Source organism: Dendrobates tinctorius, unplaced genomic scaffold (assembly GCF_039654945.1).
Source record: "Dendrobates tinctorius isolate UK_male_01 unplaced genomic scaffold, ASM3965494v1 ptg000093l, whole genome shotgun sequence".
Lineage (NCBI taxonomy): Eukaryota > Metazoa > Chordata > Amphibia > Anura > Dendrobatidae > Dendrobates > Dendrobates tinctorius.
Genome location: NW_027361761.1, coordinates 12,144,917 through 12,166,611, shown reverse-complemented (window position 1 = coordinate 12,166,611; position 21,695 = coordinate 12,144,917). Strand labels below are relative to the sequence as shown.

The window sequence follows — 21,695 nt, the reverse complement described above, 5'->3', positions numbered from 1 at the left end:
GATGTGTGATGAGTATATGGGCACCGGACTATGAGATGGAGGATGTATGATGGCTATATGGGCATTGGACTATGGGATGGAGGATGTATGATGGGTATATGGGCACGGGACTATGGGATGGCGGATATGTATGATGGGTATATGGGCACAGGACTATGGGATGGCGTATATGTGTGATGGGTATATGGGCACTGGCCTATGGGATGGAGGATAATTATAATTAGTTACGACTAACCACAGTTAGTTACTATATATATATATATATACATACACGTCTGTATGAGGAGAAATATATATATACACGTCTGTATGAGGAGAAATATATATATACACGTCTGTATGAGGAGAAATATATATATACACGTCTGTATGAGGAGAAATATATATATACACGTCTGTATGAGGAGAAATATATATATATATATATATACATGTCTGTATGAGGAGAAATATATATATATATATACATCTGTATGAGGAGAAATATATATATATGTACACACATCTGTATGAGGAGAAATATATATATATATATATACACGTCTGTATGAGGAGAAATATATATATATATACACACGTCTGTATGAGGAGAAATATATATATATATATATATATATACACGTCTGTATGAGGAGAAATATATATATATATATATATACACGTCTGTATGAGGAGAAATATATATATATATATATACACGTCTGTATGAGGAGAAATATATATATATATACACACGTCTGTATGAGGAGAAATATATATATATATATATATATACACATCTGTATGAGGAGAAATATATATATATGTACACGTCTGTATGAGGAGAAATATATATATATATATATATATACACACACGTATGTATGAGGAGAAATATATATATATATACACGTCTGTATGAGGAGAAATATATATATATATATATATATACACACGTCTGTATGAGGAGAAATATATATATATATATATACACGTCTGTATGAGGAGAAATATATATATATATATACACGTCTGTATGAGGAGAAATATATATATATATATATACACGTCTGTATGAGGAGAAATATATATATATATATACACACGTCTGTATGAGGAGAAATATATATATATATATACACATCTGTAAGAGGAGAAATATATATATATACACGTCTGTATGAGGAGAAATATATATATATATATATATATATACACACGTCTGTATGAGGAGAAATATATATATATATATACACGTCTGTATGAGGAGAAATATATATATATATATATATACACACACGTCTGTATGAGGAGAAATATATATATATATATATATATACACACACATCTGTATGAGGAGAAATATATATATATGTACACACATCTGTATGAGGAGAAATATATATATATATACGTCTGTATGAGGAGAAATATATATATATACACGTCTGTATGAGGAGAAATATATATATATACACACACATCTGTATGAGGAGAAATATATATATATACACGTCGGTATGAGGGGAAATATATATATACACGTCTGTATGAGGAGAAATATATATATATATATATACACATCTGTATGAGGAGAAATATATATATATATATACACACGTCTGTATGAGGAGAAATATATATATATATATACACACATCTGTATGAAGAGAAATATATATATATATATATACACGTCTGTATGAGGAGAAATATATATATATATATACACGTCTGTATGAGGAGAAATATATATATATATACACATCTATATGAGGAGAATATATATATATATATATATACACGTCTGTATGAGGAGAAATATATATATATATACACGTCTGTATGAGGAGAAATATATATATATATATATATATATACACGTCTGTATGAGGAGAAATATATATATATATATATATATATACACGTCTGTATGAGGAGAAATATATATATATATATATATATATACACACACATCTATATGAGGAGAAATATATATATTTATACACACGTCTGTATGAGGAGAAATATATATATATATATACACGTCTGTATGAGGAGAAATATATATATATATATACACATCTGTATGAGGAGAAATATAAATATATATATATACACGTCTGTATGAGGAGAAATATATATATATATACACATCTGTATGAGGAGAAATATAAATATATATATACACGTCTGTATGAGGAGAAATATATATATATATACGTCTGTATGAGGAGAAATATATATATATATACACGTCTGTATGAGGAGAAATATATATATATATACACATCTATATGAGGAGAAATATATATATATATACACACACGTCTGTATGAGGAGAAATATATATATATATATACACGTCTGTATGAGGAGAAATATATATATATATACACATCTGTATGAGGAGAAATATAAATATATATATACACGTCTGTATGAGGAGAAATATATATATATATATATATATATATATATATATATATACGTCTGTATGAGGAGAAATATATATATACAGTCTGGCCATCGAATCCGGCCGACACAGGCAGAGCTACAAGCCCAGGGAGGAAAGACTGTGCCAACACTGTGACCAGGAGGCCCTGGAGGATGAGACCCACTTCCTGCTACACTGCTCCAAGTACTCAGCAGTGAGGGACACTCACTTCAGGAGACTCTCACATCTCTTCCCGGATTTCACCACCATGAAGGAGGAAGAGAAAACATACATGCTGCTGGGGGAAGAAGAGAGAGCAGTGGAGATAGCAGCGCAATATGTGAACGAATGCCATAGACTGCGAGAAAGAGAACTCTGATATGCCATGGACTTCTATGGCACCCACCCTGGATATGCCCCAATCCCCCATCCACCTTCCCTATGCCATGGACTTCTATAGCCTCATCCTGGATCTGCCCCCATGTCGCCATCCACCTTCCCTATGCCATGGACTTCTATAGCCCCAACCTGGATCTGCCCCATCCACCTTTCCTACAGCCCCTTCCCAACATCCCTACAGTCCCTATCCCTATTCCCTTCTGTACACCTGCTTTGGCAAAACTAATGTGTATTTAGTCCTGCCAATAAAGCTTCTTTGAATCTTGAATCTTGAATCTATATACACGTCTGTATGAGGAGAAATATATATATATATATACACGTCTGTATGAGGAGAAATATATATATATACACATCTGTATGAGGAGAAATATATATATATATATATACACATCTGTATGAGGAGAAATATATATATATATACACGTCTGTATGAGGAGAAATATATATATACACACGTCTGTATGAGGAGAAATTTATATATATACACGTCTGTATGAGGAGAAATATATATATACACGTCTGTATGAGGAGAAATATATATATATATATATACACGTCTGTATGAGGAGAAATATATATATATATATATACACACGTCTGTATGCGGAGAAATATATATATATATATACACGTCTGTATGAGGAGAAATATATATATACACGTCTGTATGAGGAGAAATATATATATATATACACGTCTGTATGAGGAGAAATATATATATACATGTCTGTATGAGGAGAAATATATATATATATACGTGTCTGTATGTGGAGAAATATATATATATATATATATATATATACACGTCTGTATGAGGAGAAATATATATATATATATATATATATACACATCTGTATGAGGAGAAATATATATATACACATCTGTATGAGGAGAAATATATATATACACATCTGTATGAGGAGAAATATATATATATACATGTCTGTATGAGGAGAAATATATATATACACATCTGTATGAGGAGAAATATAAATATATATATACACATCTGTATGAGGAGAAATGTATATATACACGTCTGTATGAGGAGAAATACATATATATATATATATACGTCTGTATGAGGAGAAATATATATATATATACACATCTGTATAAGGAGAAATATAAATATATATATACACATCTGTATAAGGAGAAATATAAATATATATATACACATCTGTATAAGGAGAAATATAAATATATATATACACATCTGTATGAGGAGAAATATATATATACACATCTGTATGAGGAGAAATGTATATATACACGTCTGTATGAGGAGAAATACATATATATATATATATACACGTCTGTATGAGGAGAAATACATATATATATATACACACGTCTGTATGAGGAGAAATATATATACACATCTGTATGAGGAGAAATATATATATATACACATCTGTATAAGGAGAAATATAAATAAATATATATACACATCTGTATAAGGAGAAATATAAATATATATATACACATCTGTATGAGGAGAAATATATATATATATACACGTCTGTATGAGGAGAAATATATATATATATACACGTCTGTATGAGGAGAAATATATATATATATTCATACACGTCTGTATGAGGAGAAATATATATATATATATATATATATACACGTCTGTATGAGGAGAAATATATATATATATATATACACACATCTATATGAGGAGAAATATATATATTTATACACACGTCTGTATGAGGAGAAATATATATATATATATATATACACGTCTGTATGAGGAGAAATATATATATATATACACATCTGTATGAGGAGAAATATATATATATATACACGTCTGTATGAGGAGAAATATATATATATATACACATCTGTATGAGGAGAAATATATATATATATATATACAGTCTGGCCATCGAATCCGGCCGACACAGGCAGAGCTACAAGCCCAGGGAGGAAAGACTGTGCCAACACTGTGACCAGGAGGCCCTGGAGGATGAGACCCACTTCCTGCTACACTGCTCCAAGTACTCAGCAGTGAGGGACACTCACTTCAGGAGACTCTCACATCTCTTCCCGGATTTCACCACCATGAAGGAGGAAGAGAAAACATACATGCTGCTGGGGGAAGAAGAGAGAGCAGTGGAGATAGCAGCGCAATATGTGAACGAATGCCATAGACTGCGAGAAAGAGAACTCTGATATGCCATGGACTTCTATGGCACCCACCCTGGATATGCCCCAATCCCCCATCCACCTTCCCTATGCCATGGACTTCTATAGCCTCATCCTGGATCTGCCCCCATGCCGCCATCCACCTTCCCTATGCCATGGACTTCTATAGCCCCAACCTGGATCTGCCCCATCCACCTTTCCTACAGCCCCTTCCCAACATCCCTACAGTCCCTATCCCTATTCCCTTCTGTACACCTGCTTTGGCAAAACTAATGTGTATTTAGTCCTGCCAATAAAGCTTCTTTGAATCTTGAATCTTGAATCTATATACACGTCTGTATGAGGAGAAATATATATATATATATATATATACACATCTGTATGAGGAGAAATATATACAGTATATATACACGTCTGTATGAGGAGAAATATATATATACACGTCTGTATGAGGAGAAATTTATATATATACACGTCTGTATGAGGAGAAATATATATATACACATCTGTATGAGGAGAAATATATATTTATATATATACACGTCTGTATGAGGAGAAATATATATATACACATCTGTATGAGGAGAAATATATATACACGTCTGTATGAGGAGAAATATATATATATATGTATACACGTCTGTATGCGGAGAAATATATATATATACACGTCTGTATGAGGAGAAATATATATATACACGTCTGTATGAGGAGAAATATATATATATATATACATGTCTGTATGAGGAGAAATATATATATATATATATATATATATACACGTCTGTATGAGGAGAAATATATATATATATATACACATCTGTATGAGGAGAAATATATATATACACATCTGTATGAGGAGAAATATATATATACACATCTGTATGAGGAGAAATATATATATATATACATGTCTGTATGAGGAGAAATATATATATACACATCTGTATGAGGAGAAATATATATATACACATCTGTATGAGGAGAAATACATATATATATACACATCTGTATGAGGAGAAATATATATATATATATACACACATCTGTATAAGGAGAAATATAAATATATATATACACATCTGTATAAGGAGAAATATAAATATATATATACACATCTGTATGAGGAGAAATGTATATATACACGTCTGTATGAGGAGAAATACATATATATATATATACACGTCTGTATGAGGAAAAATACATATATATATATATACACACATGTCTGTATGAGGAGAAATATATATATATATACACATCTGTATAAGGAGAAATATAAATATATATATACACATCTGTATAAGGAGAAATATAAATATATATATACACATCTGTATGAGGAGAAATATATATATACACATCTGTATGAGGAGAAATGTATATATACACGTCTGTATGAGGAGAAATACATATATATATATGCACGTCTGTATGAGGAGAAATACATATATATATATACACACGTCTGTATGAGGAGAAATATATATATACACATCTGTATGAGGAGAAATATATATATATACACATCTGTATAAGGAGAAATATAAATATATATATACACATCTGTATGAGGAGAAATATATATATATATATACACGTCTGTATGAGGGGAAATATATATATATATATATATATATACACGTCTGTATGAGGAGAAATATATATATATATATACACACATCTATATGAGGAGAAATATATATATTTATACACACGTCTGTATGAGGAGAAATATATATATATATACACGTCTGTATGAGGAGAAATATATATATATATACACATCTGTATGAGGAGAAATATATATATATATATACACATCTATATGAGGAGAAATATATATATATATACACACGTCTGTATGAGGAGAAATATATATATATATATATACACGTCTTTATGAGGAGAAATATATATATATATACACATCTGTATGAGGAGAAATATATATATATATATACACGTCTGTATGAGGAGATATATATATATATATATATATATATATATATACACGTCTGTATGAGGAGAAATATATATATATATATATATATATATATATACAGTCTGGCCATCGAATCCGGCCGACACAGGCAGAGCTACAAGCCCAGGGAGGAAAGACTGTGCCAACACTGTGACCAGGAGGCCCTGGAGGATGAGACCCACTTCCTGCTACACTGCTCCAAGTACTCAGCAGTGAGGGACACTCACTTCAGGAGACTCTCACATCTCTTCCCGGATTTCACCACCATGAAGGAGGAAGAGAAAACATACATGCTGCTGGGGAAAGAAGAGAGAGCAGTGGAGATAGCAGCGGCGCAATATGTGAACGAATGCCATAGACTGCGAGAAAGGGAACTCTGATATGCCATGGACTTCTATGGCACCCACCCTGGATATGCCCCAATCCCCCATCCACCTTCCCTATGCCATGGACTTCTATAGCCTCATCCTGGATCTGCCCCCATGCCGCCATCCACCTTCCCTATGCCATGGACTTCCATAGCCCCAACCTGGATCTGCCCCATCCACCTTTCCTACAGCCCCTTCCCAACATCCCTACAGTCCCTATCCCTATTCCCTTCTGTACACCTGCTTTGGCAAAACTAATGTGTATTTAGTCCTGCCAATAAAGCTTCTTTGAATCTTGAATCTTGAATCTATATACACGTCTGTATGAGGAGAAATATATATATATATATATATACACGTCTGTATGAGGAGAAATATATATATATATATACACATCTGTATGAGGAGAAATATATATATATATATACACGTCTGTATGAGGAGAAATATATATATACACACGTCTGTATGAGGAGAAATATATATATATATACACGTCTGTATGAGGAGAAATATATATATATATACACGTCTGTATGAGGAGAAATATATATATATATATATATATATATATATACACGTCTGTATGAGGAGAAATATATATATATATATATATATATACACGTCTGTATGAGGAGAAATATATATATATATACACGTCTGTATGAGGAGAAATATATATATATATACACGTCTGTATGAGGAGAAATATATATATATATATATATACACGTCTGTTTGAGGAGAAATATATATATATATATATATATATATACACGTCTGTATGAGGAGAAATATATATATACACATCTGTATGAGGAGAAATATATATATACACGTCTGTATGAGGAGAAATATATATATACACATCTGTATGAGGAGAAATATATATATACACGTCTGTATGAGGAGAAATATATATATATATACACGTCTGTATGAGGAGAAATATATATATACACATCTGTATGAGGAGAAATATATATATACACATCTGTATGAGGAGAAATGCATATATACACGTCTGTATGAGGAGAAATATATATATATATATATATATATATATATACACACGTCTGTATGAGGAGAAATACATATATATATATATACATGTCTGTATGAGGAGAAATATATATATACACATCTGTATGAGGAGAAATATATATATACACATCTGTATGAGGAGAAATGTATATATACACGTCTGTATGAGGAGAAATATATATATATATATACACGTCTGTATGAGGAGAAATATATATATATATACACATCTGTATGAGGAGAAATATATATATATACACACATCTGTATAAGGAGAAATATAAATATATATATACACATCTGTATAAGGAGAAATATAAATATATATATACACATCTGTATGAGGAGAAATATATATATACACATCTGTATGAGGAGAAATGTATATATACACGTCTGTATGAGGAGAAATACATATATATATGTATATATATATACACGTCTGTATGAGGAGAAATACATATATATATATACACACGTCTGTATGAGGAGAAATATATATATACACATCTGTATGAGGAGAAATATATATATATATACACATCTGTATAAGGAGAAATATAAATATATATATACATATCTGTATAAGGAGAAATATAAATATATATATACACATCTGTATTAGGAGAAATATATATATATATACACGTCTGTATGAGGAGAAATATATATATATATATATATATATATATATATACACACATGTCTGTATAAGGAGAAATATATATATATACATGACCAATCAGCGACAGGTGCAGTCCGGCCGCGAATTGACGCGGAATTCGAACGACGCACACCACCGCTACTGTCAGCAGATCTGTGGTGCTAGCCGCTGACCTCCCAACAGTTGCCGCGGGTCATATCCTGCCGCACGGATTTGCCGCAATCAGCGATATTGGCGCAGAATCTTCATGAATAAACTACATATATATTCTAGAATACCCGATGCGTTAGAATCGGGCCACCATCTAGTATATATATATATATATATATATTCTATGTGTTTATATCTAGTGTTTTGTGAGCTGTCATTGTGATTTTCCAAATATATATGTATATATAGATACACCTATTCTATGTGTATACATGTATTATGTCTTTTGTATTAGAACATGTCAGTGTGATTTTTCTGTATAGCCGCATATGAATTACCGGCTTTCCTCCTATCTATTATCTATCTATTTATCTATCTATCTATCTATCCTTCTAATATAAATACATATATATGTGTGTGTGTCACTTACATGTATATATCTGTGTATTCTATGTGTATATATCTATTCTATCTATTCTTTTCTGAGCTGTCAGTGTGATGTTACTGTACATCGCATATGAATTGTCGGCTTTTTTCAAAGGACACCGGTGCCTATAATTCGGACAGCACTTGCATGGTGCGAGTGATGTCAGATATTTTATCGCACCCCTTGACTTGCATTGGTGATTTTCACCTGAAAATCGCAGCAAATCGCAACATGCTACGATTTTGTTCTCAGTCCGATTTCGGCTGAGAAAAAAAATCGCAAATGAGATGTGACCCATTGCCTAACATTGGTCAGAGTGCCATCCGATTTTTAATCGGATTACTCTCATCCAATTTTCGCACCAGTGAGTAGGAGCCCCTAAACCCTTAATATTGGATGCATTTGAGGTCTTTAAGGGTTTTTCCAGCACAAAAAAAGTCTTTTACATGAATTAAAAATGGAAATTAGCAAAATTTACTAATAAGTATAAGTGATTCCGTTCAAGGCAATTTTTTAACAAAAAAATTTTTTGAAATCTTCTGAATTAAACTTTTTGGGGGATTCAGTTTGCAAATTTATTTTGGCCAAATTCCCTCCTCGCAGTTTACCTATCCCGCTACTGTAATCTACCACCATATACTTCTCGTATCATCATGTCTTCTCCCATGAGCTTCACTCAGGGTCATGCACCACTGGCCAGCCCTCGAATGACACGTAATAGCTTCATCCTGGCACTACCCACTTCACCTGAGGGCTAGTCAATGGGGCTCCTCGCCGAGAGAGGATCGTAGGAGAAGGCGTGAGGACTGGTAAGCAGCAATAGGAGCATTTTTTTTTAAATCACTGGAGCAGAGCAAATCCTATCAGTCAAAAGGTAGTATAATCAAAGGAGAAAGGATGGGTATAAGTCACTAGTGAGCTAACCTGTGGCACCCTGTGTGAGTCTCCAGTCCTGATAAGGACAGTTCCCAAGTATGGTCCTGTCCTATAGAATGTCCCTTAACCCCTTCATGACCGGAGCTTTTTTCGGTTTTGCATTTCCTTTTTTCTGCTCCCCTTCTTCTCAGAGCCATAACTTTTTAATTTTTCCATCAATATGGCCATGTGAGGTTTTGATTTTTACGGGACGAGTTGTACTTTTGAACGACACCATTGGTTTTAACATGTTGTGTACTGGAAAATGGAAAAAAAATTCCAAGTGTGGTAAAATTGCAAAGATTTTTTTTTACCATGTTCACTAAATGCTAAAATTGACCTGCCATTATGATTCTCCAAGACATTACGAGTTCACAGACACCAAACATGCATGGGTTCTTCTTTAATTAAGTGGTGAAAAAAAATTCCAAAATTTATTTAAAAAAAAAAAAAACGGTGCCATATTCCGAGACCTGTAGCGTCTCCGTTTTTCATGATCTGGGGCTGGGTGAGGCCTTATTTTTTTGCGCGCCAAGCTGATTTTTTTATTGATACCATATTGGTGTAGATATGATCTTTTGATAGTATTTCTGGCATTTTTAATTTTTTTCTCGTTACACCGTTTAGCGATCAGGTTAATTCTTTTTTATATTGATAGATCAGGCGATTCTGAAAACGCAAATACCAAATATGTGTTTTTTTAATGTTTTATTCTAAATGGGGAGAAAGGGGGTAATTTAAGGTTTTATATGTTTTTTATTTTTTTACCTTTTTTAAAACCTTTTTTTACTATTGCATACTTCAATATTCTCCATGGGACACTTGAAGCTGCAGTACTTTGATCGCTTCTGCTACACCCAGGCAATGATCCCATCTATGGGAAGGATTTACAACGCGCTTCAAGTAATCGCTAGTTAAATGACACTGCCAGATATTGACAGCTGCATTAACTAGTTAACAGCCGTGGGTGGATCGCGATTCCACCAGCAGCTGTTGCGGGCACTTGTCAGCTGTATAGATAAGCAGTCATGTGCCCTGAAAGGTGCGGGATCCGCTGCTGAGTGAACTACGGGGAGTCCGACGTGGGCGCACTGTTACCCTCAACGTCAGGTAGGGGTTAAACACTTAAAAGACATATGCATTGCAATGTAGAAATTACTTGCGCACATGTTCAGCTTTTTGAGCTTCTTTTAATTGCTTTAGGTTTCGAATCAGTTCAGGATAAAAGCAGTGATCTGACCATTCTTCAGGCAGCTTGGGCTCGGAAGATGCTCACGATGTTAAACATATATGTTAACCTCTTCAAGACCGCAATACGTATATATACTGACCTGAGATATAAGAGAATATCATCCCCATAAAGGTGACAATCCAGGAGTTTTCGGCTGTCCACTATATCTGACAACTTGCCGTATCACAAATTATCGGTGTTGACACCGTCCATATCTGTTTAACCCCTTAGTTGCTGCTGTCAAAGGTGACTACATCAAATAAATGGTTAAAAGATTGTGGGGGCTTGCACTTTAATCTAATTGACATACCGAGATCATGATTGTGTGGTCCTGATGTCTGCCATAGCTGTTCATGGCCAAATAGCGGCCTTAGAGTCTCCCGGCTATAGCGGTCAGTTCAGAAGTTAGCGACATTTAGGTGGTAAACAAACACTTTTTCATTCCGGCTACACCACTTTGCATTAATTCCTAAAAATCACCTGAAGGGTTAATAAACTACCTTACAGCAGTTTTCAATATGTCAGGGGGTGCTGTTTTTAAAATGGTATCACGTTTGGGCTTTTCCAATATATAGCACCCCTAAAGTCACTTCAAACCTGGATAGGTCCCTCAAAACAATAAATTTTGTAAATTTCCTTGAAAAAATGAAAAATTGCTGCCACATTTTTAAACCTCCTAAAAGGCTAACAAAATAAATTACAGTTTAAAAAATTGTGCTGATGTAAAGCCGACATGTGGGAAATGTTGTTTATTCATGTTTTTCTGTGGTATGACTATCTGGATTAAAGGGATAATCATTTAAAGTTTGAAAACTGCAATTTTTTTTACATTTTTGTCAAGTTTCTGATACTTTTATAAATAAACACAAAACATATCAATCTAAATTTACTATTATCATAAATTATAATGTGCCTCGAAAAAACAGTATCAAAATCACTGGGATTTGTTGAAGCATTCCAGAGTTATGACCACATAAAGTGATATTGGTCAGAATTTAAAAAATTCATCTTACTGAAACATCTTGCTCTTGGAAAAGGCAAGTGGCATATGGTGGTATCTAAAAGGCATTGTGTGCACATACCCTAAGAAGCGTAGCTTTCCTGGGAACTTTAGGAGGCTTTAGTTATCCCTTGGAGGTTTGTGAACTCTTCTTGGAGTTCACACATTTTTATGGGGGACTATTAGATGTTCCTAGATAGATGGTAAGTATGCCGCCTAAGCTTAATGTTTTTGCACAAAAAAAGGAGTAAAACTGAGGGTGAAGAAGTAGCTGTTAGGGTCCTGTTTCACATAGTGATGCACCAGCGATCCCGACAACAATACGACCTGGTAGGGATCGCTGGTGCATCGCTACATGATCGCTAGAAAGATGTCAAACAGGCAGATCTCTTCAACGATGCACCAGCGATCCCGACAACGATATGACCTGATAAGGATCGCTGGTGCGTTGTCACACAGCAGCTATTCTGAACGATTACAGCCTGCGTTCCTGAGTTCTGCGTCGCCAACAAGGTTGTGTCAAACACAGCGATGCGGCTGGCCAGCGGGATGCCAACGATGAAAAATGGCCCAGGACATTCGAGCATGATCAGCGATATCCAGCGGGGGGGTCGGTCGCCGCTATGTGTCACGTGTACACGTGTACACCTGACCTTGGGTGCTCAGTATCAGTTGGACAGTCCTGATTTACGTAGATTGCCCACATTTCCACTTCACCGTCACACATACTGAATTTTCCACATCCCGGAGGACTCCACAGGTGAACAATTTTATTGCTGCAATTTATGTCTCCTTTATGGGCCTCCTCGCATGGTCAGTTGGTATAAAGCTGAGGCATCTCAGCGACGTTGGCCATCTGACCAAAGTTCCCTACCTGTCACTGTTACCTGGCAGAGCAGTACGACTGAATAGGGTTTCGTTGTAATCCTAGAGGTACTGCGTCCGCGATAAGTCACAAGAGTTCCAACCTTGTCTGATTCTTTGCGTCGTGCTTGATCTTCTCTTCCATACATCTTTTTAAGTGTTCAGTAAAAGATAAAAGGGAGATGACGGGGAATCACTTTTACAGAAATAAGTACACAATTAGCTTCTCAAATTTGTAAATGCTGGAAAAAACGTGTTAAAAAACAATTTGCAGTAATCTAAATACACTAATGTGTCTTTCCTCTTGGTTCACTATATCCCAAGATGGGAGGCACAAGATGGCTGGATTTTACCCAACCTCAACGTCACTAATCTTCATCTTTACACTTTCTTTGCGTTCTTTGGAAGGTAAGAACTTTTCTACTATTCTGTCAACATGAGACCGTGTTTTTTTGTGAGACGAATTGTAATTTTGAATACCATCTTTCACTTTAATATATAATGTACTGGGAAATAGGAAAAAAAAGTCTCAAGTGTGATGAAATGGTGAAAAAAAAATGCAATTCTATCATTGATTTTTAAGCTTCTTCTTTACAGTGCTCATTGTGTGGTAAAATCTTCTGCCAATGATTTTCCTGATCTGTTTTAATACTTTGATATCAAATTTGCATAGTTTTTCTTTTTTTATAAAGTGTTAAAAATAAATTGAGATTTGTAAAAAAAAAAAAAAATTGGATTGTGTCACTATTTTATGAGACCCATAACTTATTTTTAATTTTTCCGTTGCTAGATCTGTGCAAGAAATTTTTTTTTTGTATTCAGAGTGGACATTTTTATTGATACCATTTGCGGTACATATTATAATTTGATAACTTTTTACTGCATTTTTGTTGGAGAGTTGTGGCACCCCTGAGGCTTCAGTCGCCACAGAGGTACTGCACCTTCTCCTAAGGTGTAGTGCCCCACCATCCAGGTAAGGTGGGAACTCCTGACCGCGCTCCACACCTGCACCCCACACACAGGATAGTTCAGTGGGGCCACCTAACAGCTTCAGGCTGGGGGTTAGCAGAGCACCCCTCGTGGAACCCTGCTTCGTAACACGAGATGTGCTGGGAGGCGGGTGGAGAGAGATGATACAAAAGAGTGGGAAGAGAGAGAGTAGTTAGTTGGTTGGTTAGAGGAGAGAGAAGAGAGAAGATGGGTGTCTGAGGGACGTGCTGCAGCAGGTCCCAGTGATCTGGGCTGCTGGCTCGAGAAAGACCAGAGAAAGAGACTGAAAAGATTGATAACCTAACCTTCCATAAGAGGGATAGAGAACAGATCGGAACGAAGGAGAAAAGAAGGACGGTGGGAAGCAGGTTGAGAAAGAGAGAGAACCCTTCCAGTCCAGACAGCGCAAAGGCCGGGGCTCGGTCCCCGAGGTTGATTGGAATCTTTATGTCCAGCAACAGACACCGGAGGAGTAGTGAGCCACTAACGCCTTGCTCCCATCATAGACTTGGGACACAACAGCAACTGAATAGAGAGCCGGGATGCAAAGTGGAGTCCCCGAAGCAGGCTACAGCTGTCTGTCATACAAGTAAAGACTAGTAACACCTAGAGAGAAGCATTCCAGGGTAACTAAGAACTGGAGTGCTTCGCACCTAAAGGCACATTGGAGGAGTCGTTCAGTAAGGTACATGTTGGCGGAGTGTGGAAGGGAGAATCCTATCCTGCCTGGAGGTTGGCTGGAGCCCAGACCTGGAGAACACAGTACGGAGGCAGGCAGTTGTGTGAACTGCAAACAGTGAGTAAAGCTTTGGAACCGCATACTCTGGTGTCCTCCAGCTATTCCCGCACCACTACACCTGGGTACCAGCCTCCATACCATTCTGTGCCTCTTCTCATCCATTGCGCCTACACTGACCTGGGACTACAGCTCCACCTGTGGGGAGCTACATCATCCTTGCTGCACCACACCATCAGTCCCAGCGGATCTGCATGCAGCGTTGGCTCAACATCTTACTTGCCAAACACCACGGGTGGCGTCACGAACTATTCACATAAACTTTAACATCATTAACATCACCTCCATTGCTATTGGGCGCCCAGGGCCACGGACTGGGTCACTGCTGCTGTGACACATTCCCGCCTTGACACCGGCCCGGTACCGAGTACCCCCGCTGCCCTGGGTGTGCGAGGGCGACCCAGAGTCACCAACCAATTAATTGCCCATTTGGCATTCAGAGTTTTCTTTTTTTTTTCTACGCCCGTACCGTACAGATTAATACAGGATATATTTTGTGGATCTGATATTAGATAAGAAAGTCATGTTATTTTTTGTTATAAAAAAAATGAGAAAATTCTCAACCTTTCAGAACTATAAAGATGTTGTGTCAGAAATATAGATAGATTTTTACAGGTTTTCTATAGATCTAAGGATTATGAATGTCTGCAACTGGAGCTAAAATACTTACAAATGCTGTAATGTCTGTATGCTGCTTGCCTTGTTGATGTCCTCTGCTGGCGGTGCTGGCAGGCAGAGCGGCGGTTACTTCCTGCCCTATTTCTTTACTACATTTCCCACAACTGCCTGCCTCTGCTTCCCCTCCTGCTTCTGCTTCCCCTCCTGCTTCCTCCCAGCTGAGCTGTAGATCCCATCCCCCTCTGCTCCTGACAGTGTCAGTGAAGCTCCCACACAGATAGCATGGAACCAGTGCTTCTTTTTGCAGATAGCTAGAGAATCAGATAGATGATGGATGACTATAGGTGCCAGCTCACAGGTTGTAGCCCACCAACCTATGGGGCATAAACAAGCAAGAAAAGTGGGCAGTACTCAATAGCAAATACTACGCAAAAAAAATGTGCTTATTGCCCAACCAATGTGAACAGGTGGCAACAGTTCAGCTCAAGAGCAAGTAACAAAGACTCTTTTGTTGTTGACCCGAAACGTTTCTGCCTGCTCGTATGGAAAAAAAAAATCACTGTATTGTGTTAACTAATATATATCTATTTTTTTTTTTTCACCGACTACTCCAATTGGAGTAAAGTGAATAAAATATAACTTTTAATGAGGACCATTTAAATTACAAGTGATTTGCTAAGTCTATAATTATTCAAATTCTAAATTTCCTAAAACAGCTTAATTGTGCCAGACGTTGCAACCACTGTTATTGTGGTGGTGTGCCTAATGGGGTATAGCACTTGTGTATATGTACTAAGTGACTGTATTAGATATTAGTAATGATGTTATCAAAAGGCCAATTAAGGATGGGAGGTGTCAGGCAAATACTCTTTATCTGTTATTATTCAGTAGGCTAATATTGGGAGAGAATGCCACTCTCCTATCTGCTGTATGTGTCCGCAGACTAAATCAGCAGTGATGTGATGTGCTGCGTTTATAGCTTTGCTATGATTGGCACAGCTGTAGATTGCTATCAGGATCGGGTAGTTGTACCACTCTCCTGCATGTTAGTGCATGACAATAAGACCTCCCGTGAGCCTGAGCCGGCATTAGCGGCAGGCAAACCAGGCAGCTGCCTAGGGCCTCCGCTCCCCCAGGGGCCCCCAGCTAGCGGCACATGACGCAGCCGCTATGGGGCCCCTGTGAGGCAGGGGGGCCCGCCTGCTGCCAGCGCCGACTCCCCCTGCTGCTGTAGCATTGAACTATACCGGCATCATAGACGCCAGTACAGTTCAAAGCAATGATGGAGGAGAGAGCATCAGCTGTTGTTCCGCTCCCATCATTCCCCTCTTCCTCTGACACTGCGAGTGCGCGATGACGTTACTTCATTGCGCACCCGCTGTGTGCTGGCCCGGGCAGTGCAGCACCTGATACAGAAGCCAAGCCTGGAGCAGTGCGGGGCATGAGGAGAGGTGAGGATTATTTACTATTATTATTTTTTTTTTTATATATATCAGTACTGTACTGTGGGGCCATTCTGGGGAGGGCTGTATTATAGTCTATGGGGGGATACATTATAGTCTATGGGGGGCTGTATTATAGTCTATGGGGATTGTGATATAGTCTGTGGGGGCTGTATTATAGTCTATGGTGGGATACATTATAGTCTATGGGGGGCTGCATTATAGTCTATGGTGGGATATATTATAGTCTATGGGGGGCTGTATTATAGTCTGTGGTGGGGAACATTATAGTCTAATGGGGGCTGTATTATAGTCTATGGGGGGCTGTGATATAGTCTGTGGGGGCTGTATTATAGTCTATGGTGGGATACATTATAGTCTATGGGGGGCTGTATTATAGTCTATGGGGGGCTGTATTATAGTCTATGGGGGGCTGTGATATAGTCTGTGGGGGCTGTATTATAGTCTATGGGGGGCTGTGATATAGTCTGTGGGGGCTGTATTAAAGTCTACTAGCTGAAGAGCCCGGCGTAGCCTGGGCATAGTAACCAACTGTGGTTAGTTATAACAAATTATAGATTATATTTCAAATAAAAACATTTCACATCATATATTCAACACTACAGATTTGAAACACAAATTAACTAAATGATTACCCAAGTATTGATAGTATTTCATTTTCAACTCATTCAAGATTTTTGTTTTTTCCTTTCGGTGCAAAGATGAACATATTTTTGGCAGTTCCAACTCTTGAACAGACCGCGTAAAGTTGACCATGAGAAAAGCATGGAAAAAGTGCAAATCGATCCCGACTACTTTGAAGGACTGTCCCTGAGCATTGTTAATTGACATTGCAAATAGCAGTTGAACTGGAAATTGGAGGCGTTTAAAATCAAAAAACAAATCAGATGGAATGAGAGGAATTCTTGGAATGAAAATGTCCTCTCCTTTGGCACATCCTGTTTCGGAGCTGTGTATCTAAACCTATCCTGTGTGATACTGACTGCTGAGCTGTGTACCTAATCCTTTCCTGTGTGATACTGACTGCTGAGCTGTGTATCTAATCCTATCGTGTGTTACGGACTGCTCAGCCATGCATCTAATCCTATCCTGTGTGATACTGACTGCTGAGCAGTGTATCTAATCCTATCCTGTGTGATACTGACTGCTGAGCCATGTACCTAATCCTATCCTGTGTGATACTGACTGCTGAGCAGTGTATCTAATCCTATCCTGTGTGATACTGACTGCTGAGCCGTGTACCTAATCCTCTCCTGTGTGATACTGTCTGCTGAGCAGTGTATCTAATCCTCTCCTGTGTGATACTGACTGCTGAGCTGTGTACCTAATCCTTTCCTGTGTGATACTGACTGCTGAGCTGTGTATCTAATCCTATCGTGTGTTACGGACTGCTCAGCCATGCATCTAATCCTATCCTGTGTAATACTGACTGCTGAGCAGTGTATCTAATCCTATCCTGTGTGATACTGACTGCTGAGCCATGTACCTAATCCTATCCTGTGTGATACTGACTGCTGAGCAGTGTATCTAATCCTATCCTGTGTGATACTGACTGCTGAGCCATGTACCTAATCCTATCCTGTGTGACACTGACTGCTGAGCAGTGTATCTAATCCTCTCCTGTGTGATACTGACTGCTGAGCTGTGTATCTAACCCTATCCTGTGTGATAATGTCTGCTGAGCTGTGTACCTAATCCTCTCCTGTGTGATACTTTCTGCTGAGCTGTGTATCTAATCCTATCACGTGTTACTGACTGCTCAGCCGTGTATCTAATCCTATCCTGTGTGATACTGACTGCTGAGCTGTGTATCTAATCCTATCCTGTGATAATGACTGCTGAGCCATGTATCTAATCCTATCCTGTGTGATACTGTCTCTGCTGAGCCATGTATCTAACCCTATCCTGTGTGATACTGACTGCTGAGCCGTGTACCTAATCCTATCATGTGTGTTACTGACTGCTCAGCCGTGTATCTAATCCTATCCTGTATGATACTGACTGCTGAGCCATGTATCTAATCCTATCCTGTGTGATACTGACTGCTGAGCAGTGTATCTAATCCTATCCTGTGTGATGCATCTGCTGAGCAGTGTATCTAATCCTATCCTGTGTGATACTGACTGCTGAGCCATGTATCTAATCCTATCCTGTCTGATAATGACTGCTGAGCCGTGTATCTAACCCTATCCTGTCTGATACTGACTGCTCAGCCGTGTATCTAATCCTATCCTGTGTGATACTGACTGCTGAGCCGTGTTTCTAAACCTATCCTGTGTGATACTGACTGCTGAGCCATTTATCTAATCCTATTCTGTGTGATACTGTCTGCTGAGCCGTGTATCTAATATTATCCTGTGTGATACTGACTGCTGAGCCGTGTATCTAATCCTATCCTGTGTGATACTGACTGCTGAGCCGTGTTTCTAAACCTATCCTGAGTGATACTGACTGCTGAGCCATTCATCTAATCCTATTCTGTGTGATACTGTCTGCTCAGCCGTGTATCTAATCCTATCCTGTGTGATACTGACTGCTGAGCTGTGTATCTAATCCTATCCAGTGATAATGACTGCTGAGCCATGTATCTAATCCTATCCTGTGTGATACTGTCTCTGCTGAGCCATGTATCTAACCCTATCCTGTGTGATACTGACTGCTGAGCCGTGTACCTAATCCTATCATGTGTGTTACTGACTGCTCAGCTGTGTATCTAATCCTATCCTGTATGATACTGACTGCTGAGCCATGTATCTAATCCTATCCTGTGTGATACTGACTGCTGAGCAGTGTATCTAATCCTATCCTGTGTGATGCATCTGCTGAGCAGTGTATCTAATCCTATCCTGTGTGATACTGACTGCTGAGCCATGTATCTAATCCTATCCTGTCTGATAATGACTGCTGAGCCGTGTATCTAACCCTATCCTGTCTGATACTGACTGCTCAGCCGTGTATCTAATCCTATCCTGTGTGATACTGACTGCTGAGCCGTGTTTCTAAACCTATCCTGTGTGATACTGACTGCTGAGCCATTTATCTAATCCTATTCTGTGTGATACTGTCTGCTGAGCCGTGTATCTAATATTATCCTGTGTGATACTGACTGCTGAGCCGTGTACCTAATCCTATCATGTGTACTACTGACTGCTCAGCCATGTATCTAATCCTATACTGTGTGATACTGACTTCTGAGCCGTGTATCTAATCCTATCCTGTGTGATACTGACTGCTGAGCCGTGTATCTAATCCTATCCTGTGTGATACTGTCTGCTGAGCCGTGTATCTAACCCTATCTTGTGTGATACTGACTGCTGAGCTGTGTATCTAATCCTATCCTGTGTGATACTGTCTGCTGAGCTGTGTATCTAATCCTATCCTGTGTGATACTGTCTGCTGAGCCGTGTATCTAACCCTATCTTGTGTGATACTGTCTGCTGAGCCGTGTATCTAACCCTATCTTGTGTGATACTGACTGCTGAGCCGTGTATCTAATCCTATCCTGTGTGATACTGACTGCTGAGCCGTGTATCTAATCCTATCCTGTGTGATACTGACTGCTGAGCCGTGTATCTAATCCTATCCTGTGTGATACTGACTGCTGAGCCGTGTATCTAATCCTATCCTGTGTGATACTGACTGCTGAGCCGTGTATCTAATCCTATCCTGTGTGATACTGACTGCTGAGCCGTGTATCTAATCCTATCCTGTGTGATACTGACTGCTGAGCCGTGTATCTAATCCTATCCTGTGTGATACTGACTGCTGAGCCGTGTATCTAACCCTATCTTGTGTGATACTGTCTGCTGAGCCGTGTATCTAACCCTATCTTGTGTGATACTGACTGCTGAGCCGTGTATCTAATCCTATCCTGTGTGATACTGACAAGTGAGCCGTGTATCTAATCCTATCCTGTGTGATACTGACTGCTGAGCCGTGTATCTAATCCTATCCTGTGTGATACTGACTGCTGAGCCGTGTATCTAATCCTATCCTGTGTGATACTGACTGCTGAGCCGTGTATCTAATCCTATCCTGTGTGATACTGACTGCTGAGCCGTGTATCTAATCCTATCCTGTGTGATACTGACTGCTGAGCCGTGTATCTAATCCTATCCTGTGTGATACTGTCTGCTGAGCCGTGTATCTAACCCTATCTTGTGTGATACTGACTGCTGAGCTGTGTATCTAATCCTATCA

General features: G+C 37.7%; 1 protein-coding gene across 3 annotated transcripts in view; it reads right to left on the bottom strand.

Moving 5' to 3' along the window:
* The window catches only part of LOC141098551 (cytochrome P450 2K4-like), a 78,529-nt gene extending 62,305 nt beyond the window's left edge, over positions 1-16,224 (bottom strand). Inside the window, exon 1 of one of the 3 annotated variants that reach the window (XM_073586440.1) lies at positions 16,085-16,224. The gene's annotated coding sequence lies outside the window, so the exon portion shown is untranslated. The remainder of the gene's footprint in view (positions 1-16,084) is intronic. The other 2 variants (XM_073586438.1, XM_073586437.1) reach the window with 2 other exon arrangements.
* Positions 16,225-21,695: the final 5,471 nt, after the last annotated feature.